This window comes from Anopheles bellator, chromosome 2 (assembly GCF_943735745.2).
Source record: "Anopheles bellator chromosome 2, idAnoBellAS_SP24_06.2, whole genome shotgun sequence".
Taxonomy (NCBI): domain Eukaryota; kingdom Metazoa; phylum Arthropoda; class Insecta; order Diptera; family Culicidae; genus Anopheles; species Anopheles bellator.
Window position 1 is genome coordinate 56,252,918 of NC_071286.1, and position 22,818 is coordinate 56,275,735.

The 22,818-nt window shown below is 44.1% G+C and overlaps 1 pseudogene; it reads right to left on the bottom strand.

Moving 5' to 3' along the window:
• Positions 1–15,692: 15,692 nt before the first annotated feature.
• On the bottom strand, positions 15,693–17,615 carry LOC131207752 (uncharacterized; annotated as a pseudogene).
• Between the last annotated feature and the right edge of the window lie 5,203 nt (positions 17,616–22,818).

A 22,818-nucleotide genomic window follows, 5' to 3' on the forward strand; every position in this document is an offset into this window, starting at 1 on the left:
GTCCCGGGACGACGACTGGTTTGGTTTCGATTCGCAGAGTTCAGGTTCTGTCACGGCCCCGTTCAACGGAAACGGTCGCGGGCAGACCGCGCAGAGCTGGCGAGACGGCGATGTGCAACAGGCAACTGTTGGACGTAAACTGAACCCGATCCGTGCCGGAAGCAACACGTAGCCGTCGGTCCGCGTAGCGCGCTATGTTTACCGTGCACTACAGTCCGACGGCAGAACTGGCCGATTCTGGAGCGTTCTCCGTCACGGGGGCGGGCGGTGGGTTGTTGTTTCTGGCTTCCTTCCTGTCTGGCTGTGTTGGTGTTGGGTCGGCGGCGGCGGCGACGGTCGCAACAGGTTTTCTCCGCCGAGATCCGAGTGCGTCAATGCGCCCGATCCGATCCGAAGTGCGCCCGAACCGCCACAGGACTCGTTGAGGGGGGACGTAATCCGGGAACTGTTGGGGGTAGCTCTCGAAAAGGGTCGATTCTTGGGCTCGAATCTAACCGTTTTTGGCTGTTACTCGGTAGCGCACTGTAACTGGGGCGGGCGAGCGAGACAAACGAGCGTGTTCCGGTCTGGCCACGAGCGACAGGGACCACCAGTTGCTCCACATCGGCTCGGTTTCCTTCTCCGTCTGTCTGGGGCAGTAACTTGCTGGCGGGCTGTTTTGAATGGAACGCGAACTGGGGTGCCGGGAGCTTGGCCGTAGTGTGGCCACGAGTTCCGGAGCGACCCCAACCGGAGCCGGATCTAATCGACGGTGCGTTTTTTGTCCAATTGTTTTGCCATTTCTCGATTCACTCGAAAAGCGCTCGTTACTGCTGCGGGACACTTGGCGGTCATTGACGCCGCCGCCGCCGCCGGTCGAGTATTCGGAGTACGTCAGGATGCACGGAACGCAGACGTTGCCCCGAAAACCCCAAAAAAAAAAAATCGCGGCCAGTACGACCATGAAGGAAGCTGCCATTTTGCTTCTCTGTTTGTGCGGCTGTCAACTGATTTCGCATCGGCACCATCGGCATCGGTTTTTTATGGACGCCGTCGGGCCGTCAGGATGCGGCTTCCGGCTACGCCGACAAAGGATTATTGGTTATCTGTCTGGTCTGTGTGCCACACGATTTATGGTTCATCATTCTGCGCTGCGCTGATAGTGATGTATTAAACCGATCGCCGTTATTCCGTTATCGACCGATAACATCGATCGAAGGAAGGACCAAACGTGACAGAGATTTCATCAATTCATCTTTCACATTGTTTATGGCACACTATTTTGTAATAGAACCCAGTACGGTGCATTGGATTGGATTGTACTGGATGGATTCTAATGATGTTTGGCCTTTTCAAATTCATAATCGTTTAGTGGGTTTATTCTTTCGTGGTACCCGAACGTGGTGCAGGAATCCCACGCCCGGTGCGGACTTAACACATCGCACGTAACCCGTACGGCGTACGTAAGCCACCAAGCGCCTCCTTCTGAGTGGGGTTCTGAGCGGGTGCAGAGCGACTACGTTCTGCTCCACGCTTCTCGGCGATCCGACGGCCACCTATAGCGGAGGAGGTCACTCGGTCGTCAACCGCCAACGCAACAGGCGCGCAACAGACCACGTTCTGTGACCACGCCACGCCGCGAAGGAAGTCTCGCCGCGAGGACACTCTCGTTCGCTACTTCCCCTGCCCGAACCGAATGCCGGCCGAGCCGAGCGGCGCACGAAGGTCCTGGAGCGGTGGATGCATGAGTTCGTCATCTAGTCGGTGCCGTCAGTGCTCAGACCAGCGCCGGTCGGTTTGGGAGTCACAGGATTCGACCGTCGGAAGCGCACTTCGAACGGCCACGAAGTACCGCGCGTAGAACGCGTTCGTTCTGCCCGCCGATAAGGCTGTGGGTCGAGGACGCCGCGGGTAACCGTCGCGGTAATGATAATGTGACACGAGAATGTAATAAAATCTAATCGAACTTTTACCACCCTTGCCGGATCCGCCACCGTCGTCGTTCTCGCTGGACGCGCCGCGGCGGGCGTCTATGGTTCTTTGCAGCATATGCCCCCCCATGTGGTGGGAGCAGGATGGATGCCCTAGCGGCGTTGTTGCTGCACTACTTCCGCGGCACATCCTGTGGCTCCGGAGTGCGCGAGAGGCGCTGGCAAACGAACGGGATTTATGCAAATGCACAGCATGGGCAGCAGGTGTCCATGTTGAATGGAACTTATCGATGCACTAAACGAATTGCTTGCTCCCATCTACATTGCTGGGCCGTACCGTGGGGCCATGAATGTCCAGTCCGTAACGTTAATGATTTTTTTTTGTATGTGCGTGGGTCAGAGTGTCGAAGTATGAAGGCGGACCGAGTCTCGTGCGGAACAATGGTCGTTACTCATGTGCGTAACAATTGGTACACAACGGAAAAGCGATTTTAAATGTACGATTGTAGCGACGATTTGTAACAAATTGTATACATACTATTTCCGTTTGATAATTTATTTGTAGCCTCAAGACTCTTTCACTCTTTTAGTCTCTTTTATATATATCAAGAATACAAGTTCCACGCAGCCTTGTTGAGGAACTAATGCATATTTTTCCGCCTTTTACAGAAAACAAAATTAATTGTTTTCAAAAATGGAATGAATTATAATTTATTCTAGAAAAAGAGCAGCACAAATTATCTAATTCTCAATAACAATACACCACAAAATGTTGTATTTTATTGACATTGTTTTGATAAAATCAAATTACCAAACCTGCGTGCTTCAATTTGAGCCATTTTAATATTACTAATAGTTTTGCAATGACACTTATTTGTAAGAGTTTTTGATTTATGGTGGTTCCTAGTAGCAAAAGAAATACATCGAACTTTCTCTTCGTTTTGGAACCTATATTTTGTTTCTTTTCAATAGTTATTAGTTAGGTGATGGTGAAGAAATATGATCGAAATTCTGAACTAATAACACTCTGATTCAGAATAATCAAAAGAAAGTAGCAGAAGCTCTTCGATCTTGCAGACCGTTGCTCATTTCATAATACAATCCTTGAAGAGTTGAAGAATGGTTTTGTATACATTCAACAATTACATTATTTTTTATACATTCATTTATAAAATAGCGTAAAAAATAAATTATTTAGCTAATTATATATTCATTTAGATTTAGGGTCTATGAAATTCGCCATGTTGGCAGTGACAGGGCTTACAGCGCTCCGCATTATAATGTTTTGTTTTTAAACTGATGCAGACTTCAACCGTAAATAATAGTTACAGATTCTAGATTCAGAATAAAAGAATTAATTACCACAACAGGGTATTAGTATAAATTACCAGAGCGATTCAATTAAAATTACGGTAGAAGCACAAGCACACAAATCAATCCATTGCCAGTATCACGTGCCCTAGGACATTCAAAGGGTTACCCTCAAAATACCCGTTAGACTTATCTTTTTATCATTCTATCCATTTATTGGCCGACACTGTCCTGTGGCCCATGCTCGTGGCGTTCAAAAAATTGAAAAAAAACGCAACCATCGAACGGAAGTTGAAAGAACCTTTACCGGGGCGCGTGTGCCCCCGAAAAGTCCTCTCTGTTTTGGGCGCCGGGGACGCGCGCACAGCAGCTGCCCGGAACAGTAAAACAACATTAAAATTAGAAACGTTTGCTCAGCGGGAGCCGTCCCGTGTCTTACTGCGCCATAGAGACGGGACCGTCCCCCGGAACGCATTCTAGATACCTGAGGGACCGGATGAGGTTGCCGAAGCGTCATGCCGAGCGTCATCATCAGGAATGACGAAGGTTGCTCGGCGCGCACAAGGACCTCTGGCACATCGGAATGGGGTGCCGAGGGCACGAACAACAGGCACTCACTTACATATTGACAACCTGTTGCGTCTGGTCTGGAGACGGAAGTGGGTCGACGAGGGCGACGGGGCGACTGTCGGAATGAAACGAGACTGGGATTTGTCAGACTGGGTCACGCGAGTGTCACGTCCCGGTGGTTTGAATCTGGGTTGAAAAGGATCAGGTACGGGAATCAAATCGCTTTTTTTGTTGTTCCTATTCACTGATATGCTTTCTGTTGGTTTATTCTTCTTTATTTATCGATGTACAGAATTCATCTGCTTATAAAGATATTGAGCATTTTCTTTGATTGTATTTCGTGTCTGTTGTGACTTGAATACTGCGTGCTTCAACTCAATTAATCATTGTTTAATTTTGTATATTAATTTTGAAAAACGAATATTTTAAAACCTCACTGTAAAGTAATAGAACGTTTAAAGAGGATAAATTTTCCAAAACGATTTCTGAACTCGAATGTCAAAAAGTGTTAAATTTTTTTTAATCCCCCTTCAATCATTAAATCCTTTTTTAAACTCTAAGCTTATTGAGTGAGTCGAAATGTGTATACGACATGTCTGATCCTTGAATACGCAAATAAGTGAAATCCCAAAAGTAGATTAATTTGGAATCCTCAAAGGGCAAAAAATGGCGATTACCGATGGCGATTTGAAATCCTACAAGTTATTGAAGTCTGAGTAATGTTCGTATGATAAAATAATACAACTACTGGTAATATATTCTCAATCACGTTATGAAGCAAACGGTTTGTTCCTTCCTCTACCGAAGCAACTACGCTGCAAGCGAACCGACCACGATGCTAATGACGTGTAACATTAGAAACGATAATTTGGCTATGATGTTGCCAAATGTGAGTTCCCATTTTGCATGTGTAGTGCATGTTTTAGCTGTGTGTTCGCTAATCGCTCTATGCTGCTGTACCATTAAATACCTGAATCTAATTACGTTAGCCCAACCATTTCAGTGCAAATTTATTTTTAAACCTTTCCCATCATGAAATCTCGTCTTTACCGTACGACAAGCTTATGTTACATCGACGATAAACGCGGAATGGACAGAATGGATGTGCATCATTCCCTAATGTGGCGATTAGCATGATGTTAAGTGACCGTACAGTGAGAGAAGGTTCAGTGGTTTAGTGTAACCTATGCTAACCTGACACTAACGTGCTTCGTCTCATATTCCGTTTCTAATTTGGCGTCAGAGGTAATGAGGTCCCTTGAAGGTTTCTTGGTGAACTCGGATTCTAGAAGATAATAGACTAGATTTAATTAAACCAACCAGTAAACGATATCAGATGTTGAAGAACGATATAGTAGCTAAAGAAATTAAATTATTGCTTGTTGGAAACTGGTAAAAGGAACGAGAATCTATAGTACAACACATTTAAACATGGACCATTTTAAGTTCATAACCTATGGAAGAAATGGTGCCATGTGACATCGATTTCAAAGTAATGCAAACGAGGGTGATGATTAAAAGTTTAACCATCCCATACGGCAAGGGTAGGTACACTCGATCGAACTGGGTGTATGGAGCGCGAAACCCGGACCGTGGTAGTGGCCAAAATGCAAATAAGCCGGATGGGTTTCGTACCCCTTCTTATTTGTAGGCAAACCCCATTTGCGCCCATAGGGGATGGCCACCCGCTGAAGACACCTCGGTTCAATGGACTCGAGCCCACCCTCCGGTGGGGAGAGTTGAAATGTAAATTCGTCTAACGAGCAGCTTAGAGTATCTGACAATTCTTTCTCATGTCACGGATTAGATTACTGTGCGGGAAACAAAATGAAACAATCTGTAAAGTTTAACGTATGCCATCACCATCGAAATGCATACGAAAGTACCACCATGGTTCAATCCCATGATCTGGTCATCGGCGTGAGAGTATGGTATCCCTCATCGCCCCTTTTCAAAATGTAGCCCTAAAATGAAAAATGACTCGAAATAACTAAAACATTAGAAATTAAAAACATCAGAAACTATACATACTTCAAGAAGGATAAATATTGGAAAGAAAGTAAACAAATATACCTAAAATAGTACACCAAAACCTATATAGTTAAAATAGTAATAATAGAGTTTAGAAATCGACCACAGACTAATAATATATCAATCAGGATCAAAAAAGACTATCCTCCAGTCGGAGTTGAACTATGCGTAATTTTATGAAAAATCAAAACCGATGAAACATTGCTGCGGCCCACAAAAAATGAAGCCAACCGAACATACGAGCCACCTCGAACGGGGCCAGTTCACCGGGGTGGTGGTATCTGTTTAGTAATAAATTAATGCTAACCGTGTGCAACTGGCGATAGGGTCCGCCGATGATTGCTGATAACAAGGGTGCTAGACAAGCAAAGTCCTCTGTTGCTTGTCTTGTACGATGCACGCTCCGCAAGATGGCGAAGTGGTTCAGATAATTTTCCTTTTATCTAGCACTGGCTTCGATTGCGATTTTTCACGTTATTGCGTCTGACAGGCGTTGGGGTATATCCATCGATCGAACGTGGAAGCCACCCTTCCGAACCGTCAACGGATTGTCGCTTATCGCTGCGTTTACGTCATTGCTGATAAACGGAGTAAAGAGCGTTTTTTTGTGGGGACAAACAGTATCGACAGCTATCGATCGATACGGGTAGAACCTTTCACTTTGGGAGAACCGGGAAATCATGTTTCATTTGGCGAAGTATCTGAGAGGGAAAAGAAACACGGGTTTACTAAGCAATTGCTGGCGATCAATTTATAAAATAACGATCGAATGCTCTCACTTTTCTATGCTTGCAAACAAAAATTGTATTCCTTTTTTCTTATGCTCAAATGGTTTGCGATTTAGTGATTATTTACGTTTGCTGACAGCGTTGATTAGTCATGCAGTTTTTAATTAAATAATGTCGTTCAAGAGGCTCTGTACACCGAACCGATTTATCGATTTCAATCCATATCGTGTGATTTTTACCTTTAAAGCATATAACGTGAACCCACGAAATAAAGCTGTGTCCTATACTCGATTTTATATTCTTACAGAGAGTAACTAAAATAAAATAGAAAACAATCAAACAACTTTAAGATTATTATATAAAAACCCACAAACTCATTCTTCTTCCATAATATCGACGTTTATTCGATTGGCTTTATGCTTATCTCCAAAGTTATGTTTATTTATTAAAGGTCAATCGAAAGTTCTATCAAACTGTACATTGCGAGCAAATCAGAGTAATTTTTAAATTAAATTTTTTAAATTCTGATCGTTTGAATAGTTCCTTCCAAATAGTTACTACTTATTTTGCTACGCAATTGTCTGTGGCAACAATAAGGAAATCTGTACTATTATAACGAACTCATTTCTCATATAGCGTTCTGCAACACACAATCAAGGGCTAGGGCAACGCATTGGCCATAATGTGTCTGTTGTGTGGGTTTTGATCGAAAGAAAAATAAAGTTTGGCAAAAGAGCATACCAAAAGATAACCAGTTACACGGCTTCGGAAAATTAAATTGATCCTGAACTATAAATTGCCTCCACCGATATTTTCGAATAAGGTTAGTAGAAAAACGGAGCACTTGTGTAGAAATTGCACTAAAAGACCGTCCGAAGCACACCCACTCCGAATGGAATCAAATGCCAACGGAGCGACTATTGCTAGAGACAAAAACCTCTGTCCTGGTCTGCAAGAATTGCAAATCACACTCGCCACGCTTTGGATCTCGGGAGTGAAAAAATCTCTGAAATGCATATACACGGTCGTTGCACCCTCTCACAGGATTAAATCTTTCTCCAGGACATTCGTACGCTAATTTGATGCTAAGTAATTTCATCACAATTTTGGAGATGGTTTTGTGGTGTACGACTGGAAATGGCGGACGCATGTACATAAGGCGAAGTAAAAATAATCAAATGGAAATAGAGGAATAGAAAATTTACATACCTGTATACTAACCATGTTAAGACTGATACGAGTCGTTGTTATCCTGGAACCCCGAAAGTGTAAACGTTCCGAAAACGCTCACGAATGGTACGCTGAAAGGATACACGAAACAAATACCTCTTCAGTTAATCCCGGAAGAAACCCAATCAAACAAATTGGACCACTTTGCCAAAGCCTACAAGAACCTTCACACAAGCTCGTGCAATTAATAACTCTTCATTACGGCACGTTAATTAATTCTAATGAAGCACTGTAAAACGTGACTGCAGAAACGGGATAACTTACATGCACCGTGTAACGCTGCCACATGTTGCACAATCGTAACCGGGTGTACCAAGAATGCACACCAAGCTTATGCTGCCATGCGTTCGCATAATGTTCTACCTTTATTGGGCCGGTACGCTGCAAACGGACACGGTGTTAAATGGCAGCAAGCCGTCTCCTCTGCACCGCACTGATTATCCTCCGGCGGGTAGACGAACACAAAACAATGGCATCCTTGCGCTACGTGCAAATAACACAGGTGAGCATGTGAAAGTTACACGTTACCGCTTTGCATCACGCATCGTCCCGCCGGATGCCGCCAGGAGCCATCACAAAACCTTCGGGCAACCGCAGCGCATAACGAATGAGGGGTTGTAAATAACGCGAGCCATGAGCCGGCTACGAATGCCGCCGCATGCAATACACATCATGCCATTCGTCGCTGGCCCCAATTCCGGAAGCACCAAGGGCTGGATCTGGATGGAAGACGTAGATTAAAAGCACAAATCACTTAATAAAATGCACATCCAATTGCGCAATTCCCCCTGGTACGAGGCTTTATTTATAAATCCATCATACGGACAGTGGCGCCAATCACAGGCAGGGATGTGGCAGGCAGGGACCGGCAGCACCTCCGGAGAAGCTTATTTTTGTGAGAGACAGGAAATTTATGCATTCGGTGCGGTGCCCGATTCCGTGGTACCGTTTTATTGGAGGGAAGTTGTCGTTTGTCACGTTCTCGATATCGGTTCCGATTGCCAGCCCAAGGATCAATCAAGGATGCTGGCTTATTGCTGGGAACAATCGCGCCTAATTACACGCTGGAATCAGTGTTTGGTATTTACGAAGTTTCCGAGAATGTTTGCTTTTTGTTAAATGGCCGCAAGACATGACTTGTTCAACGGTTTACGTCATCCATAACCGTAGCGTCGGCTAATTACTTCTCCAACACTAAAGTGCGAGTGCGTTAATTGTTTAAAACGATGAGAAGAAAATGATGAGCTTCCGAAGATGTTGGTAATAACATGTTACAAGTTTCAATAATTTAATCTATATATATAAAAGAAAGTCGCCTAAAGGTTACACAATTCATAACTCAAGAACGACTGAACCGATCTGGCTGAAAATTGGTGTGGAGGTAGCTTAGAACCCAAGGAAGGCTTTAGGATACTTTTTATATTCCGACCGTGTCACAATAAATCTGCACAATGATTTTTCTTCGTACTGAAACGAGACAGACAGAGTGCGTAACAGCAAACAATTGTTGGCTTCTCTTTCTCGCTAAAGCAGCGTTCCCTCACCCCAAGCAAGCGCGGCAGACAAAGCGCGCAACAGCAAATAACTATTGGCCTCTCTTTCTCGCTAATGCAGCGTCTCCTCCTCCCAAGCAAAAATAAGCCCCCCCACCCCTCTCTCACGACCGCGTGTTTTCATTCCCTTCTCGAGAAAGGCCAGACAGAGAGCGTCACTACGAGCAAAGGTTGAGCGAGTTTACAGCGAGTCTCTCTCTTTCGTATGTTCTCGCGAGTCTCTTTCGTGCGATTACTTTGACGATTTGACAGTCTCTCTCGCACATTCTCGAACATTTGGAAATTTTTTATTGTTACTTAGCTGTCGTTTTTATAACTGTCAAAATGTATTGAAGTAACCCGCGAACACAGCGTAGTATCGTGATATACCCGACAGTGAATAACAAGTGCCTCATACATTTCCTTAACAATGCCGCGACCAAGACGGTCGAATCTTTCCCGACAAAGCCGTAATGCAAAAACTATGCGAAGTGTTGCGAACGAAATGACTGAAGAACAAAAAGAAATTGCTCGCGAAAGGACTCGGTTGGCAAACAGAAATCGGCGAGCGAAAAATAGAAACGCACAAGTAGATAATTTTCGACAAGATGCCGATTTGAATATTCGCTCAGTTTTTGTTGCAGAAGAAGAAGCTGATTTGTATCGGGCAGCGTTTCGATACAATTGCATCGCTAAGTACAGCGAGCATAAGAGCGTTCGCATTGGGCCAATGAACGTTCATTGTGATAAGTGTGATGCGTTGAAATTTTCCGGAGAAACGGCCGGATTGTGCTGCCTCAGCGGAAAAGTTAAATTGCCTTCACTGACTCCGCCACCAGAACCAATGGAATCATTGCTTCGTGGCGAAACTCCCGAATCACGTCATTTTCTGGAAAACATTCAAAATTACAATGGCTGTTTCCAAATGACGTCATTTGGGGCAAAGATTATCAATGAACGAGGATTTAATCCGACATTCAAGGTATTTATTTATTTTTTTTTACTAACACACAGTATAGTGGAAGAATAACTTATTATAGTTATTCCTACGTATTATGTTTCTTCTTCTTCTTATTGGGCAACAAACGCTGAGCGCTCTTAGCAAGAACCAGAGACAATGTTAATCTCTGATTGTTTCTGTAAGGGTTTGCTTTTACGGACGAGGTTGTTGGTCCCGCGCCAACTCCCTCTGGCACGCCAAAGCTAATCATAATAAAAAATATTTACTACATAAAATCCAAAACCTGCTTACTAATTGCCTTTGGGGCGGAACAAAGTTCGCCGGGCCTGCTAGTTTAATTTAAATAAAAAAAGTAACCGTGCGTTTTTCGAAACGGTTTCGATTTCCGAATAACGCCTGAAGGTATGCAACCAAGTTTGAATTCGTCGTTCGTATCACAAGTTTGCTCTCATATTGCAGTCCTGTAACGAAACATTTTCCGGTGACATCATTTGGGGGAAAAAATGTAATTCTCTTGAGTAAAATCGAAAACGTGTACAACGTGTTTTAAAAGACGCGCAAACAGCGGACCTGTGACAAGCGAATGGCACCGGGCTGGGCGTGCTAAAAGAAAATTAGTGCAACGATCGGTTAGGCGCCAACGAGCCAGACACCGGGAAAAGTGATTTAATTTATCGTCCTATTGCGTCCCTCTCCAAACACCTCCCCCGCAGTAAGGGCACGTGCCCCGATGCTGTCCTTCTCCATCCCGGCTCAACTTGACCGAGATAGGGCTCAATAATGTTCACCGCCAGAGCTTGCGGAGTGTGTCCCCGTCGATGCGCGGTTCAGTGAGCAAACACTTGCAGGGCTCAGTACACACATACACCCGCACTCTGAAGGACTCTGTACCGTTACCGTCATCGCCGTTCACCGCCGGTTCCTTCATCACGGAACTATGCAGCGGGGCAAACCTGAAACTATAATAAATCAGCTTAAAAATTTGCCATCCAGTGTCCGGTCCACTCCGGTATAAGAGGGTCCCTCCTGCACCCCACTAATCTCAATATCAATGCTGCAGTGTCTTTTGTGTGTTTTCTCCGAGCCGACAAGTGCAACGCATTGAGCAACACAAGAGCAAAAAAAAGTCGTGGCTTCTCGACCCCAATAATGTGACACGCAAAAGTAATACCATGCTCAGCGATAATGCGGCCGACGCGGTTTGGGGAACGGTCTGCACCCCGAAAAATCGGGACCGAAGGAAGTGAGTAACGTCGGGCGGCGAACGTCACGCAAAGCTAATAATCGTCATTATTTGCCTAACGGTTTTTATTCGAAAACTTTGCCATACGCCCACCAGTAAGCCCGCCCGAACGTAGACATTCTCCTTCTGGCCTGGTGGCCGAACCACACTTGCGAGATGGGAAAATGATGGACAAAAGTTTTCCCATTCACTATGAATGGGATTTCCACGTGTGGCCGGCTAAGCGGCTAAGTCGGCTCATGTGTCTCATCGTTGGTTGTCACACCGAAGGCACTTTTGACACCGCCAGCCCGAGGCCAACTACATCCGACATCCGATGGTGTCCTGTGACTAGAATACTAGGAAAACCCCTTTTTGCGGTTACAAATGGAAGGCGCAATGTATCGAACTGTCATCGATTGGCCAACAGTTCGAATTAAACAAAAAATTGGAGAACATCCGAATGGAGAGCGATAGTAGTATTAAGCGGTAAGCAAGCAGAAAACACTTCCAACGTATTATTCAAATTATGCCATTTATTGCACCTACTCCAATCTATGCGGTTGTGGATCTGAGACCAACTTTGTGCACTTTAACGCAACTCCCAAAAACAGACTAAAGTGTCGAAAGTGTTTTAAAGTGTCATTATTGTAGGTTCACAATCTAACAGTATGGTCTTAAACCAAACCTGAGACACGCTTCTTTGCGGTATTCTTTCAATAATTACGCTTCATGTTTTTACAAGTTCATTCAAAAGTTCCACCATGTTACTGTATCAATTACAAACTCCAGTTTCATTTTCTTGTCCGAGTGAGTTATGTTTTCTACTTACTTTTCCACGGGAATAGTTTCGAAGAAGAATGAACCACGCTTGAACATTTGATTTTTCTTATGACATACGAGGCTGTTCAAAAAGTTCTAAGACATTTGAATTTCCGCGGGCTAAGTATGTTCGAGGTGTTGCTACACATGTCAGTGACTTTGAGTGAAAAGTTCGGGAATTTCGAACAATTAGTCAATTTTTGACAGCTATTTTGCTTGGACAAGATTTAGCTCATCGTCGATATTTGTCTCTTCCAAAAAATGAATGGCAAAGAATATTTATCAAATTTTGTGTGGAAAACGAAATTAAGAGCTCGGCTGCAATCAAAATGTTGACTGTGACTAGTTTTGCCCAAAGCAGCGTTTATCATTGGTTCAAAATGTTTACAGAGTGCTGAGAAGATGTGAACGACGAAGAGCCAAGTTCAGTCAAATTTTGAATTCAAAACAATTTGGAAAAAAATTTTGAAAGTTAAGGTTTTTATTTAGCAGATAAAGACGGCATCACACATGAGTCAAATCTTGTCCAAGCAAAACAGCTGTCCTAAATTGATTAATTACTCGAAATCGCTAAACTTTTCACCATAAGTCACTGACATGTCCGCAGAAATTCAAATGTCTTAAAACTTTGTGAACAGCCCTCGTATGACATGCTTTTGTGTAGACTACTTATTCCTTGATTTGCAAAGCTGTTGGATTGCATTGTCAAGCATCTCTTATAACCCTAGCCTCGCCTAAGTCTCACCCGAGATTTAGATTCCAGTGTGTTCTACTGAATCATGCAACTCGTTCTAAAAGACTCCGTCAATACTTGCGGTGCTCAGTTTTTCCCATGCGATAGGGAAGCAACTTGTTTATCCTCAACCTGCCGGGACGGATAGATGGTTGCGTCTAAGCTCAACGTCGCGCCCCGGAAAGGGATACGCTCCCAAACATCTTTCCCACAAGTTAACCGAATGCTTAGGCACGCAGCAACCATGCTCACGTGTGCGGCGTTTGCGGTCCTGTGACGACCGTGCATCGCCCGCGGGAAGGCTGGGAAGGAAACGAAACCGAGCATGGTTAAGATAAACAAATAAAGATATTGATTACATCAATAAACACCTCACGATCGTTGACGAACCCCGTCCGACACACGGTCGCAGATTCGGAATGTGCCGTACGGGACCCAGGGTGGGGGGCGGTGGGAAAGGATTGAGCGAAACCTTGAAGCGGACAGTTTAAACACGACGTGCGGAACCGGACCTGGAACGACACACAGCGAAACTCTCACGCTCACGCTCTAATCCCCGCGTGGGTGCCAGGATGGGGCACAGCACAAAGGGTCTGCGATATCGTGTGTCTATTTGTACGATAATATGTTTACACCGTTCCGGAGGTTCGGGTCAGATTCTGCGAAGATTGGCGACGTAAGTTAGCCAGCATTCCGTGCCCGGTTCGCTTCGGTTCCGATTTTGTTTTGAATCCTTCGGCGAAGCATCCGTCCTCCGGTGTGTGCGAATGAATGCGGTGCCGTGATCCTGCCGCCGAGACGAGATCGAACACTGATTGAGCTGCCTATTACCTTTCCAGAGTAAGTGTATTAATAGACCATAAATAACAGATGAATCTCCATTTTAATAAGCCACCCAACACCACCCAGAAAATAGCCGAAACTTGGCATTTATTATGAAAACTCATTCCTTCCTGTTTCGCTAATTAATTTTGCTTACACATTTTCAAATGTTGTAGTTATGTTGTTATATTTAATGATAGATTTAGTTCACATCGTCAACAGGACTGTCTTAAAAATGTTATGTTCGAAGTTTGTAGGCTAGCCCTTACTTTTCAGAAACTCCCATACCTACCGTATTAAGAGGTACATAAAAATTAGTTTCAAACAGTTAAAAAATTGCTTTTTTATTGTATTTTACAAAAATCAAATCCAAACTAAAAGAAAATACACGGAGTCTGCAAACGAACATCGGTCTGAATGTTCAACAGCGTGTTGTACAGGGACACATCATCAAATCAAGAATCGTGACCGGAACCGTGGATCAACAAGTGCTCCGGATGCTCCATCTGGATGGCACGAACGTGGTGGAATAGGGCCAGTTAAGTACTTTATCAATAAGGCCACCATTCTTGGGCCGGACCGAAGGGACTGAGGTTTTTTATGCGTCTCTTATTTCCTGTTTCATTTCTGCTTTATTAATCCTACACCCGAGACACCTGCACAGGGCCTCTGATGAATCGGCACCGGAGTTAAATTTCAGAACCCGTAGCCCTGGAAGGACCTGGGCGAAGTAAAAAGTATAAAAAACACTTGTGCAACCAATCGTGCGGTAAATATTGACGCCAAGTGCTACGTGGCCGTAAACTGTGTCTCTGGTCCTACGTTACCAGCCGGCCGTGGACCGGTGGCGTTGTGTAGCGATCATTTCACGCTCGATAAAGCCGCGATATAGATACTTATGATTGCGTGCCTTATCCGATCCGGACTGGTGCGTAATCATTTCAAGGATTATTTTTTAGCATCAGCCTCGCTGGACGGTGCTCCGGAGAGTGGCGCAAATGAAAATCTATTTCCAGCTCCAGCTCTCCGAACGCCGTGCGTTCAAGTGTTGCGTCCTGATGGGATGGCCATTCGAACGGCTTGTCCGGCACAAAAGGAATCGCGTTGGTAACGCGAACGCTACGCGACGATTCCCTTTTTGATGGCACCCAATTGCTGTCCTGAGTTACAATGATGGCATCTAATGTCTGGGTACGTGGTATCGTTGACAAATTATCCTTATTTTCTGCAAACAGAAAAAAAACTACGTCCCAGTTCCGCAGCCGGGGTTTCCCAAACAACAAACATTTTCCCCAAGGTGACACAAAATTGACAAACCATGAAATAGTGCTCGCCCTCATATGACGTCGTCGAGACCGTAAGCCACACGCCACATCATCTATTTTCTGTTCAATTTTCCAACTGTCACAATGTCGCCGGCTCGCCGGCATGTTAAACACACGGTAAGCTAACCTTAAAATTTGTCCATTGTCCGGGGACGTGGACTTCTCCAGGGCGACCTCGGCGCGTCAGCGACGTCCCTTTTTATCGCCAAGCTATAATTTATTATGATTACAGTTTGAATGTTTCGAATTAATCTTGCTCGCCGTACGCCTTCCCGAACGCCCGGCGTTGCCCCTAAAGCCACACCCGAAGGAGCACTGGACCTGGGAGTTTGAGGACTGGCCACGACATCCTGCCCCACAACAGGATGTGCATTTTTGTGCGTGTTGGCGTTGCGTATGATGGAAGAGTCTGGCCAAGGGCGAGACGCGGAACCCAATCTTAAGGACGTCCATTCTCCCTCGAGCCTGCTGAAGACGAAGAATAAATAGTATAAATCAGAGGAGATGCTGTGAAAAATGCGTGAAAAATAAGTGTAAACAGCAAGATTTACATACCCCAAGATCGACGCGTCCTTCCAGGTGTTGAACCCACCTTTTTCCATTTTCGATGCTTTACTTTGTGTCCTTTCGAGACGATAAAGGCTCCCGAAGTGTGATAAAATTGCCCATCTTGCAGCAGACAATTCCTGCAACACGGAGGTTCACGATTTTCCACCAAACTTCACCCATTTCATTTATGTCGCTGGAAGCTCTCTTGTTTACGATGATTGGAGCGACTGTGGGGCTCAGAATAATATCATTCCTGTCACGTTTTCACACCCTGTCAATATCCTGCCAATGCTGTCGCTGGTGATAACGGCGAGGCAATGCAAACGTAATTTGGTTCAGTGCTGCAGATAACAACCCGGTCTCACAACCCGAGCCGGATAGTCGAAAGGTGGTAGCGAATGTTCTAAATTAAACTGACGTTAGCGGTGGCTGCAATCGGTTCTTGGAACAAAATGGGAATATTTAGTTGGTCAAATCAATATCCCGCCTAAAGTATTCGACTGTTTAGATGAGCAGTATGAACAGTTAATGTGAGCAGTTTGAACGTGATTAAAAAGCATATTGTTTAGCCCTCGCAAGTAAATCCGCCGAAATATCTGCTGCATCTTGCAGGGAAGAACCTTTATCCTTAACCTTACCTTTATCGAAGAAAAACTGTAACATGTATCGAATTTTATCTTTGTTGACTTCTATTGTTAACATTCTAAAACCCACATACGAATGGAGCAAAAAAAACAATGGAGTCATTTTTTCAAGTGTAAAATATCAGATTTAAAACGAACCTAAACTTGAAACTGTACGACCGATACTTCACGAGATATCCATCACTAAAGGCATCTATCGTATAATCATAAAATCCTTTATAATTCGGGTTGTTTTCGAACCATTCTGTAGGCTAGAATTTTTAGGAAAGAGAAACGATTTTTTGGGTCGTCTGGCCGGGTCGGCGAAGCGTAGCGGAATTTCTGAGTGGATTTGTTTGATAAAAAAAAGACCACCCGCTGGGAGCGTTTTGAGGAAACCGCCCAAGAAACTAGAATGGCCAAGAAGTGGCGAAACGTGCGAAAACCTCTGCTCGAGAAGAAAAGCGCGAGTTTCGTTTTCCCAAACGTTTTCCCTGAACCTTCCGATGGAAACTGATTTTCTTTCGTGCATTGCTACGAGTCTTACCCCCATTCCTTCCCCATTTCTTTCGGTGGCCAATTTCTTTTTAACGATTTTTGACGTTTTAACAGAAAGTATTTGGAATTTATTTTCACGGTCACAGGATACAGATCTAAGGGTCTTAAGGAGTAACACTACAATGAACAGGTCGATCACACAGCTGACCCCCACCAGACAGCGGCCTGTAAAGGTGATCTCCTTCTTGAAGATCCACGCGACGACCTCGTCCTCGATCACATCCGCTACTCCCTCCACCAGCTATCAGGGACGATGGCGATGGCAATCAGAGACACCACCTTGCCCCACGTGATGTCCACCTTCAAGAGGCCGCGGGCGATCGAGCTCAACAGCACCGGAACCGTTTCCAGCGTTTTCAGCTCGCCGCGCCGAAAACGTGTCAGCTGCCGTGTGATTCCGGTGTAGATCTGCGTGTACATCCGCTCCAACTCCTCGCCCACATGTAGGAAGAAAGTGCAGAAGAACGATGAGTGACACACACATTGGGTGACGGGAACAGGGTGCGGATCCGGTGGAGGCCCAACTTCAGGTTGAACACGCCGGACCGCTTCAGCGGATGTACTTGCCGCACAGGCACTTGCCCTGCGTAATGGTATCCTGCGAGGAGAGCGCCAGCTGCCGGTCACTGTGAGGTTGTCGTTGTTGACGGATAACCGTCCCGGTACGAGTCACTCACTCCTGTTCCATTATTCGTCGTCGGGTGTTCGTCGGGCTTTGAGGAATCCCGTGTGTAACATCGTGCCCGATGCTCCTTGTCCACAGGTGAGAGAAAGAAAAAACCAAATAAGAAAAAAAAAATGTTGGTCATTAGGTTGGTCGAAAATTTGGTTGTGTTTTTCCATATGAGCTGCTGATCAAGAATCATCAATATATCCGTAGTTAGTAGTTGTTCCCATGGATGCCTGTCTCCCTTTTTGTGTAAAGATGCCGAGATTCCATTCAAACAACACTATCTATGCAGACCATAAAGTTTCTAGTGAAAATTATAAAAATATACAAATAGAGAATGGTATGAAAAATAAATGCTAGGTAATTAATTCACAAGTGTAGCCTTCCTTCATGAGGAAACCATTTCGTCCGGGTCACGACGGCGATCCTTTGCACTATCAATACGCATACCTTGAGCATAATCATCAATTTCAATACTTTTAGACATCAATATTTTTCAATCAATCCCAATATAGTTTGACATATGAAATCCAATTTGTTAACATCTGCAAATCAAACCTTTAGCTGCCAATCAGGGTGACTTTTCTTCTGCTCTCTTTTTCTTTCACGATAATCTTCTCAGTCATTTAGACCTACGAGAACCGTCACCCCCAGTGCCCGTTTGCCTTGTTGGTTCAGTTTGATTCCTTTTTCACATTTCACTTATGGGATTTACACAAATCATACGATCTGATCCGCGCCAAAACTAAGTTACGTTATATTTCTTTTCAATAATGTTTCCATATTAAATTGTTATTTCTTATAACATTTTTTCGTCTTTATTAAATCTATCTGAAGCAAGGAGTTCCACGAATTTTTGGAAAATTGGAAAAAAATGAATTCTCTGTCATGTCCATTAATTCCATTTACAAAAATTAACTGTAAGCTGTGGTAAAATTAACGATAAAATCTAGCGATCCTTAGAAACCTTTTATTGTGGGATAGGCGAATCTACTTTTCTAAATTCTATGATACTTTTCCGATCAGGGAAGAAATTTTACGTTTTGAAATATTTAAATTTGTCAAAATCTTTAACCTTATATCAGTGGCTGAATGAATTCTACTGTGACTTTTCGAAAGACTTGCGACTGCCATTTTTTCTGAATATTCAGTGATCGATAAACAATTTGCCAGACAATTAACAAACGTATGCGATTTTTTAAAGTCAAGTGGCCCTCAGCAAGTCCTTACTGCGCAAAAGCCTTCTGAAGGGAAATTTTGGTTAAGATGAGCTCATTCATCAAATTAACCATTCATCCCAAACGCTCATACCGAAATACACACATTGATTATCGAACCAAAGCCAAACTCTTCGCATCTTCCGATGCGTTCATAAAAATATGCAATGTTTGTGACTTGCGCATCCTGTGCGTCTTCACCTGCCATTTTTGCTCACTTTTCCGATCGAACTACGTCTAATAACGTTTCGTAACCAACCGTGGGGCTCAAGTTTCCCATTATTAAACCCGGTGGTGGTCCCGCAGCGTGATCCCGGCTGCGGCTTCCCTGGAACGTCAATCGTCTTGTCCAACGCCGGCGACATCTTGACAACAAAATGCTCGCGATCGATGCTGCTTGTACTGCACTCGAAAGTACTACGTCTTATGCTGTTGGCCTTCCGGACGGTGTCTCTTGTTTTTGTGCTCTATTCTTGCCATTGTTTGCGCGCAAAAAAACGGCCAGAAAGACAGATTTCTCGCTGCCAAAGAAAGAAAGGGGTGTACTCTCGGGTTGGCTGTTCCCTGCTTCCACTTCCAATACGCCGTCGCCCGTCCATTACGTAATTGAGGTATTAAATGAACGCGAGTGCTATTGACGTTTTCATTATTGTCGTTATAAAGTATCATTGTTTCCACACAGACGATCTGTTTGACTCGTAATACATTGGAGAAAGTAGCGAAATGAAAACTGCTAATGGCAAGAACATTGGTCTGACAGGCTACGGCTCCGAGCCTAACCTGTGTGTATCGGAAGCAAACGCAATAATAATTTAATAACGGTAATCGGGCAGTAAGTATTATAAAACTAATTTTGTGTAACGTAATGTGTAATGCTAACACACGAAATGTCTCCGAGAATCTTGGCTCCATTAAGAGTTGTCCGACAACAACGCGCAGAGTGGGACTCTTAATGCAACAAACAGACAGGAGTTCTAAGTGTGAAGGTTTGTTTTGTGACCGCCATCAACGCGGCACCCGGAGCCCGAACCGGAGACGGCCGCGCGATGTTTTCTCTCAATCATTAACAAAGTCATTTCGGTTTAATTGATTTATACTAATGGCATTCAGAATTGGACCAATGTCACCGGCGCCGGCGATCGAATAGCGAAATCGGGCCGAGCACCGAAAACTACGAAAGTCGATCCGGAGCCGGACCCACGTCTCGGGGTGCGGTACGTCACGCCGAAAAAATTAATCCAATTAAGCAACGTGGAAGGCCTTCGTAAAGCGAGCGAAGGACATAAAGTCCCGGCGGGTAATAAACGGAAATGATCGCCCCCAACGATTTATGGGGTTAAGGACTTGATGGCTTGTAATCCGGCGGTTGTTTTGTGTTCCCTTTTTTCTTAGGGGGCACCTCTGGAACGGCCTAAAGTGGACAGCATGCAACATCACTTTTCCGGTTTTTCTGGAAGTGATGAAGTACTGAGAGTACCCGTGTAGTATCGGGACGCCGCCGGCTCTAACCAGATGGGCGGATTAGGTCTCTCCTTCACCCCGGGGAAATTTGGCTTCGCAGTATCCGTAGCATCAAGGCCGCAGGATTGGGCTTGCCTAGTGGTGAACTTGTCCGGCCCACGCATTATGCGGAACCAGGATGCGAAGAATCCACGATTAACTATTATTAGTATCTGGAGCAAAACTAAAAGTAGACCGCCGTCCAGCGTGAATTTTGGCGAGAGTTTCACAGAAACCGAGTAGAAACCGTTTAATTTATTTTCCAAAAGACCAAACACTGCTTGAGGGCACTCGGGTTTATAGTGAAATGCGACCAGCTAATACTCTCATTATTCCCTGTAATTCAATGCAACTGTTTTTAGTAAGTCGAAGATTCTACCATATTTTGGAAATGCACTCGTTTCAACAAAAATGTTTCACATGATTGAAATATTTATTTTTCATATCTTAATAATCGAATCCGAAAACATATAAGAAACTGAACGAAGTGCAAATTAGTCAGCACCCTGACGAACCCTGACAATTCTATCTACTTGAGTGAAAAACTTTAGTTTGGTGCTTCATACGATTCTGTCTGTTCGAATGATAGTTAATAAGTCAATAGTCAATTCCAGAGAAAAGGTAAACATCTACACACCATACATTCCAAAAACTGTCGATTAGATAGAGTTTGAAGAATTGTTTAAAGTACAACCAAAAATTGAACATCTTCTTCGGTTACTTATCCGGCAATGTTTGGAAAAGCCAATTTAGGTAGTTGTTGGCCTCAAAATTTGCTAAAGGGGTTCTAATTAACATATTTGAAAAAGGTTCCCCAAAATCGATTTAAAACCCTTGTCTACCTTAAGCTGACGTGTTTCATGTTCACTTTCAGCGATGAAAGTCACCATAATTCTTCGAACTCTATCGGTAAGGCGAAGACCTCCCTGTCGAGCTGACATAATCTCACCTAATCGCATTCCACTCTTTACAATTCATCTCCTTCGCCAACATAGCAAGAATAGCTCCAACCGCTCCATCCGATGCTGATCTTAACTTCCACCCTTAACTTTTATCGATTCCCCTGCAACGAGGTGTTTTTTATTGTTCGACACCCAATTCCCGCCCAACCGTTTCAATATTTCCCAGCCAAAACCCTTCAGCATTACGAAACGAAAACAATAATATTCAACTTACCCTTCTATTGCGATGCAACCTGCTTCCAATCACCATCGTCGTCGTGCGCAAAGTTGTAACCGCTGCGAGCGAAACCTATATTTTGTTCGATAAGCTTGTGCCAATATTTTGCTGCTCCACCGTCGACTCAGCAGACCCCGAACGGCACACACCAAGAATAACTTCTTTCGTGGTTCTTCCGACCACTCGGCGATGCATCCGGCGTGTCTAATGCTTCGATTGCAGCGTTTTGTTTTGTACTATCTGGTTTTGCTATACTTCTAGACAGCATCACAACGGGTTTGTTTAAGACGATAGCGCCAGCTCGTTTATCGATGTTGACTTTGGGATGCTGCATTGGCCACACCACACGAGGAAATTGCTCCAGGCGCTCTGGGGCGCTTGTGTTCTTGGGCTGGCTTGGGTGAGTTCGATTCGAGAAACCCTGCGAAAGCAACACCGTATGTCGGAGGTTAGGGGGAAGCAATACAAATGTAGCAAACAATTTGTCGCCAGCAAGACTGCGTTCCGGACCGCTCGTGAAGTTGACAATCGAAACCGCTTTTAAGTGAACGAAAGTCTAAGTACTATTCGCTAGTCGCTGAAAACCCACGCGATTTTGCAACAGCCGCATGGAAAGTTCTTTGGAAAGATAGTTCACAAATGTTGGCGAAAGATAGATTTGATAAACGTTTTCTAAATTATAATTTTTGAGTATCAATGCGTAGTAATTTCTAGTAATTCCTTTCTGGACCTCTGCTTCTGGAAGTTTTTTTTCTTACGATCATCTCATTATCCGACACTTTATAACACTCCATACAGTAACTCCATTGAGGATCTTTACGTATGTGAAAAACCATCGCAACGTTGCCTCACATTTTAAACTGCGCTGGCTGTTATGGAATGTTAGTTACCAATCGTTATTATTTACATAGACGTACAATTTGTCCAACATTCCACTAATTAATTACCGCATGTGCGATAAGTCTATAATGTTCCCGTTAATTAATAAACATATATGTTGCCTTTATCAATGGTCATGCAGAGAATGTCCTTGATGGAGGCAGATTCTTATATAATTAATCAGTTCGTTAGAAAACTGAGTAAATTGGAATTTGAGTACAAAATCAATTACCTAAATATTTTCTAAAAACTGGTAAAAATTAGGGAACTATGTCGAACGTCTATCGACACCGGCAGAGATCAACACAAACGAAGCCGAGTAAGTGGTTCCAAAAGAACTGGCCCGAATTTGTCGACATATTTTAGCATACGAATTGTTGTGCAGCCGTCATGTAGACGCAAAATTTAATCACGCTTCAAGCGTGCACGCCATCAAAATCTTGATG